Here is a 7043-nt window from a genome sequence, read left to right as displayed (position 1 = left end):
CACTTGTATCACTGATGATATAAGACAGTTTGTTACTCCTAAGTATTACCAAGGAAGAAACTAACTTGTAACACATTAGAGAAAAGTGATCCACTTAATGGTAACAACTCATACTGAGACACTCTGAGAGGGCCTTAAGCTAGAAAAGAGAGCCAGTGGGCTAGAGCAGTGATTTTCAACTAGTGTGTGGCACACTGATGTGTGGCAAGAATTTTTAAAGCATGTAATACCTAACTAGTCAGGGGCACTGACCTTTTTTCCCTTAGATTGTCAAATAAGAAAATGACAACAGCCAACACAAAAGCTATCTGGTGTGAATGAATAAAAATTATACCTATTTTTTGGTCAGATCGGCAAAAAATAGATTTTTTGGTGTGCCGCAGAATTTAGTAATTAGTTTATGTGTGCCATGAGATGAAAATGGTTGAAAATCACTGGGTTAGATCTTACTCTAAGGAAGCACCTGGCTCAGGAGGATAATGCTTTGTAAGACAAGTAAAGATGTGTTAATAGTAATGATACAATTTGTCTCATTTCTAATGAAGTTGAATACCTTTTCTTATAGGAGTGTAAATTGGTACAAGCACTTCAGAAAAGTTTGCTATTAGCTAGTGAAGTTGAAGATATGCATGTTTATGACCCAGCACTTCCTCTTAGAAATACAACCAAGAGAAACTGAGGTACGTGTGCACCAGGACACACATACAAGAATGTTCCCTGGGGCATTTTTGTAATAACCCCAAACAAGAAGCAAACCAAATGTCCACTAATGGTGGAAAGGATAAATGAATTGTGATATAATCACATGGTGGAATACTGTACAAGGTTGCAAATGAAGGAAGTATAGCTTCATACAACAACATGGATGAATTCTAAAACTACAATATTGAGTGAAAGAAGCATGAAATAAAAGAATCCATGTAGTAAAATTGTGCATGTATATATAGTTTAAAAACAAGCACAAGTGCCTATCAGTAAATTGAGTTGATAAAAAAGCTGTCATACATTTAACAATGAAATACTATGCAACTGCAAAAAAAAATAAAAGTAGGAGCTCTTCCCCTTTGCGACAGCATGGATGGACCTGGACATTATTTTTTTAATGTTTTTATTGATTTCAGAGACAGGAAGGGTGAGGGAGAGAGATAGAAACATTGATGAAAAACATCGATCAGCCACCACCTGCATGCCCCCTACTGGGGATCAAGCCCACAACTGGGGCATGTGCCCTGACCAGGAATCAAACCTGCAACTTTCTGGTGCATGGGAAGACACTTAACCAACTGAGCCACACTGACCGGGCTGGAGATTATTACCCTAAGCGAAATAAGCCAGTTAGAGAAAGACAAATATCACAAGATTGATTTCACTTATATGTGGAATGTAATGAACAAAATAAACTGTCAAACAAAATAGGTCCAGATGCATGGAACAGAATGACAGATCTCGGGGGGGGGGGGGGGGGGGGGCGGAGATTAACCAATGAACACATGCATATATGCATAACCTATGGATACAGACGGTAGTTCGGGGAAGACCTGGGGTGGCAGGGGCTGGGTGGAGGGGACAAAGGTCGGGGGGAAGTGGGGGACATCTATAATACTCCCGACAGTAAACTTTTTAAAAGCAAAATTTAACACTATCGTTTAGGGATGCATACTTAGGTGGCAAAACTAGACTGAAGGAAAAAAATAACATGAAGTAATTACCAGTAAATCTGGGGTGGCGGTTATAAGTAGGGATAGGGTGTTGGGACAAGGAAGGGAAATGTGAGAGGGCTTCTGGGATGCTGGCAATGTTATATTTTTCTCTGGTTACATGGGTGTTCACCATAATGACTCATTAAGCTGTATATTTGTTTCAAGCATTCTTTTCTACATATCTTTTATATTGCACAATTTTTAAACATTAAAATTAAATCTTGACTAGAGCTGCCAATATTCAGATGCCTCCCATGTGCCCAGAACTTGACCTGCTTCTGAGTCCTATCCCCTCTCACACTTTGACAGCCCTTTTAGAATACATCATTCCCTCTCTTCTAGATCTTCCACATCACTCTATACTGGACCCTTTCCATCAGCATTTCAACATACAGAAGTCTCTCTCCCATCTTAAAAGCAACAAAAAATAATCTATTGCCCTAACCCCATCCCCGGCTACTGCCCTCTCTCCTCCCTTTCACAGTTAAACTTTTGAAAGGAGTTGTCTGACCTCATTACCTCCACTTCTTTACCTCCCACTATCCCTCAACTCTCTCCAACTGGGCTTCTGCCTCCATCACTTATTTTATCAAAACAGGTGCCCCTCTAGCCTTCATGACTCAGAATACCCTTCCGGAGTGGTCTGCTATATTTAGGAAGAGTCCATCTAAGGGCCTGCATGCGCCAACCCCTCCCTGCCTTTTCAGGCATCTTCCATCTCTCCTTTCCAACTGAGTGTTCCTAGCCCACTGGGTAAATTTTAGTTCCTCAAATTTATCATCTGTCCCCAGAGCGCTTGTTTGTGTGAGCATAGCTCCTTGTAATACGTTTCCCTCCTCTTTGTCTAATTCATTCCTCTCCTCCTGTGATTAGCTCAAATGTTACTTCATCAAGTGAGGTTTTTTGCCCTGATCCTCAGACTTCACCACATGGTCTTCTATTGTATTATCTAATGCTGGGTAACAAATATCTCCAAAGCTTAACGTCTGAAACAGTAGTAATCGTTTATTACCTCTCATGATTTCTGGGGGTCAGGTATTTGGGAATGACTTGGCTGGGTGGTTCTGGCTTGTGGTCTCATAGGAGATTATAGTCAGGTGTCTGAGGAATGCAGTTACCTAAAGCTTTGAGGGAGACTGGAGTTCCCACTTCAAGGCTGTTCACTCATGTGGCTGGCAAGCTGGTGTTGGTTGTGGTAATGGGACTCTGTTTCTCTGTACATGGACCTCTTCGTATTTCTTGGGCTTGGGCTGCTTCACAACATGGTGACTTGAACTCAAATCCAAGCATTGAGAAAGGGAGAGGGAGGGGAAGAAAAAGACTATTTCTTTTCCTGAACTAGCCTCAGAAGCTGCATAGCATCACTTCTTCCATATTATCTGTGTTAGAAGTGAGGGGAATTAGATTCTACCTTTTATTATTATTATTATTATTATTATTATTATTATTATTATTATTATTATTTTAATCCTTACTGGAGGATATTTTTTCCATTGATTTTCAGAGAGAGTGGAAGGGGGAGGAGAGAGAGAGAAACATCAGTGTGAGAGAGACACATCGATGGGTTGCCTTCCGCACGCACCCCGACCAGGGCTGGAGATTGAGCCTGCAACCGAGGTACGTGCCCTTGCCTGGGATCGAACCTGGGACCCTTCAGTCTGCAAGCCAACGCTTGCTAACCACTGAGCCAAACTGGCTAGGGCTAGATTCTACGTTTTAGAGGGAAGGTGTCAAAAAATCTGCAGACATTTTGAAAATCACATATACTCTCCCTTCCTGGACCTATCACAGTCTGAAATTTTATATTACTCTGTGATTATTTGACTAATCCCACACCAGAACACATGGTGGTTAAATAAGCTGGTGGAACAAGAATTGTATCTGCTTTGCCTACCATTTTATTCCTAGCACCTAGCACATTAGCTGGCAATCAATGTGGAATAAATATGTTATTAATTATATGGAACACCAGCAACAGCCCATTTAAGTAGGTATCATTTTTTCCATTTTATAGATGTGGAAATAAAACGGTTGGATAACTTCCGTTTGATTCAAAGACCAAAGTTTGAATCAAGGTCTCTGATACTAAGCTGGAACTATTTCTAGGACCCCAGACATCCTCCCTGTGACAGCAGAAGCAGCACAGAAGCTACTCTGGCCTGAGCAAAGAGTCTCCTGGGTCCCCACATCTCCTCATCAAGAAGACTTGTGGTAGCTCCCTTGGCTTCCCAGGTACACAGATTTAAGGACAGGACTGTCATTACGGTAAGAAAACACTCAGTCTAGTCATGAAAAAATTATTCTCCAAAATAATTGATCATTGTGAGTGTGTTTATCGTGAGCAATTTGAAGAGAATTCGGAGCTTCTGAAACTACAAGCTTAATCTTGGGAGGGTCAACCGGAGTTGTCACTGAGAGAACTAGTGCCTCCCAGTGAACAGCAATACCATCTGTCCGACCCCACGCATTCCTCCACTCCATGGAAGGTCTTATGTCCTTCACTAGGGAGAAAGGGGCCCGTCAATAGCTGTTCTGTCCAGGGAGCTGACCATTAGTCATGTGTGCCTATTTAAATCAATTAATATTAAGTAAAATTTAAAATTCAGTTCCTCAATCACAGTAGCCCCATTTTAGGGGCTACCATATTGAGAAGTGCAAATATAGAACATTTATATCATCACTGAAAATTCTCTTGGACAGTGCTGCCAGAGGACCTAGGTAGTCCTCGCCCCAGAGAATTCCAGATCCACGGGAGAAGAAGAAACCAAGGGCTGGAGGAATGTATCCACCCCAAGGAGAGCCCCAGCTCACACTTGTAGGAAGAGGTTACTAATTATGGGGCTCTGGGTGTGGATTTGCTTCTGTAGGTCTGTGGTCTCTCACCCAGCTTTCTGCTACTTCTCCATCTATCCCCTGGGCCATCAGCCTCATTGGATTTTATTTTTATTTTTTTATTACAGTTTGCATTCAACACTATTTTATATTAGTTTTAGATGTACTTCACAGCAGATAGACATTCATATACTTTATGAAGTGTTCCCTCTGATAATTCAAGTGCGCACCTGGCACCATAGACAGTCACCACATTGTTGACTATATTCCCTATGCTGTACCTTCAACCCCTGCCTAATTTTGAAACCACCAACCTTTCAACCGCATTTTATTTATTTATTTATTTATTTATTTATTTATTTATTTATTTTGTTAAATATGTCTTTATTGATTTCAGAGAGAGGAAAGCAGAGGGAGAGAGAGAGAAACATCCATGATGTCATTGATCGGCTGCCTCCTGCGCGCCCCCACTGGGGATCGAGCCCGCAATCCCAGGGATGAGCCCTGACCGGGAATCGAACCGCAATCTCCTGCATCCTAGGTCGATGCTCAACCGCTGAGCCACACCATCCGGGCTCAACCTCATTTTAAATAATCGCCATCACTCTCCAGATCAAACCACTCCTTGCCTGCTGCCCTGAGCCCACCGAGCCCGGGCTTAGCCTGGGACAACACATGTCTTTCCCGTCTCTCTGCTTTCAACCATTGCATCTCCATTCTTGGGCCCGTCTCTGTCTCTCCTGTATCAGAGCATGTGATTTCCCTCCTTGTCAAAGATGCCCCGCCCCCCGCTTCTCCGTCAGCGTGTGTTCCAGTCTGTCCCTTCACCTCACTGGAGAGCTTGCTTTCCTCATTGTTCTCTCCCCGTCACCTTCCATCTCTGCCCACCCCACCCAGTGCTGCCTCTCTAGCCTTCAGGTATGCGCAGCTTCCCCAATGGTGTTAATAACTTTAATTCACCCTTAGGGGCCACCATCCGATCTTCCTCTTCATTTCCCTACCAGTAGGCTTTGGGGAGCTGTCTGCAGAAAGACTCTCCCTCCTCATTTCCCACTTCGGGCCTGGCTCTCATCCAAATCAGTTCCTTCCCGTTTAATAACATTCGTTCTGGATACGGCGTTCAGGCCTCTCCACAATCAGTCTCTCCCCTAACCTCTTACCCGTTTTCCTCTGTGCCATCTAACCACCCTTCTCACCATCCACCACACATCTCAAACACCCCACTGCCTGCATCTTTATTAATACCATTTGTCTTGACAGAAACGAGTGCGCCGTGCACATCCCCTTCATGTTTGGGGGCTGAGCTCCGGTGGCCCCTTCTCGGGAAGTCGTCCTGGTAATGAAAGCTCTTCATACTTCCCTGACTCACGCCGCTGAGCACAGGCCGCCTGCTGCTACGGTGTACTCTTGTGCGGCTATTTATCTTCTCTCCCTCTGAGTTTCAGGGTGCTTCCCGCAAGGAATTAGCATGCACGTCTTTGCACTCTCCAGCGTAGTTAGATGCAGAATCTTGTGCACGGTGGATATTCAAATGCCGGGGGATTGACTCATACACTGACATGTCCCATCATCACTTAAAAATGGGCCAGGAGTAAACCAGGCAGCACTATTTTAAATAAGCCTCCTGAAAGGAATATTATGAAATGGAGACTGTCACAGCTATTTGCTGTGTAAATGACCTGAGGATGAAGGTGGAAAATTAAAACCCAATGCACCCCTTTGGAAGGTGCTGGGCCATGGGTGTGAGTGGGTGCCGGGGACTAGGAAGAGCTGCGTGGCTGGCGAGCTTTGTTGCCATTGGGTTTTTAATCCTCACTGTACTTTTTTTTTTTAACTCTCATCCAAGGATATTTTTTCCATTGCTTTTCAGAGAGAGTGGAAGAGAGAGAGAGAGAGAGAGAGAGAAGCATCGATGTGAGAGAGAAGCATCGATGGGCTGCCTCTCACGCACGCCCTGACGGGGGCCAGGGATCCAGCCTGCGACCGAGCGCGTGCCCTTGACGGGGTCGAACCTGAGACCCTTCAGCCCGCAGGCTGATGCTCTAACCACTGAGCCAAACCAGCCAGGGCTATTGGTTCATTTTGGTGGTTAAAAAAAAATCTGTGCTATTTGTTTGTTTTTTCCTTCCCTGTTTGGGGCAGGGAATGGAGTTGGTTCAGGGAGAAAAGGTACAGTCTTTGGGGGCAGGCACGCCTTGTCCTGGACCACAGCCTCATCGCTGACTTGATGTATGAAAACGGGTAAGTAAATCTCTCTTTATATTGGAGAAGAAACATTATTGACCTGAGGAAAGGTTTATGATAAAAACATAAACAACATGATATCATGTTTATAATTTGTTTTCAAAACGCGTATGTGAAAATATATATATGCACAGTAAAAGGACCTGGAAGCTACATGCCAAAATGCTATTAATATTTACTTATTTTCTTTGGCTTTTTATGTGATTCTCAAGCTTAACGTGCAGTGACTTTTATAAAAAAGGCCCATTAAAATAATCTGGGTTAAGA

At 43.6% G+C, this 7043-nt stretch overlaps 1 long non-coding RNA gene across 1 annotated transcript; it reads left to right on the top strand.

Annotated features, from left to right (window-relative positions):
* Nucleotides 1-573: 573 nt before the first annotated feature.
* LOC308564509 lies at nucleotides 574-6767 on the top strand. Its single transcript, XR_013999960.1, has 3 exons — nucleotides 574-680; nucleotides 3807-3965; nucleotides 6675-6767. It is a non-coding gene; the product is annotated as an uncharacterized lncRNA (long non-coding RNA).
* The last annotated feature ends 276 nt before the right edge of the window (nucleotides 6768-7043 follow it).

This window comes from Miniopterus schreibersii (assembly GCF_964146895.1).
Source record: "Miniopterus schreibersii genome assembly, chromosome: 12".
Lineage (NCBI taxonomy): Eukaryota > Metazoa > Chordata > Mammalia > Chiroptera > Miniopteridae > Miniopterus > Miniopterus schreibersii.
This window is presented reverse-complemented; position numbering and strand designations above follow the sequence as displayed.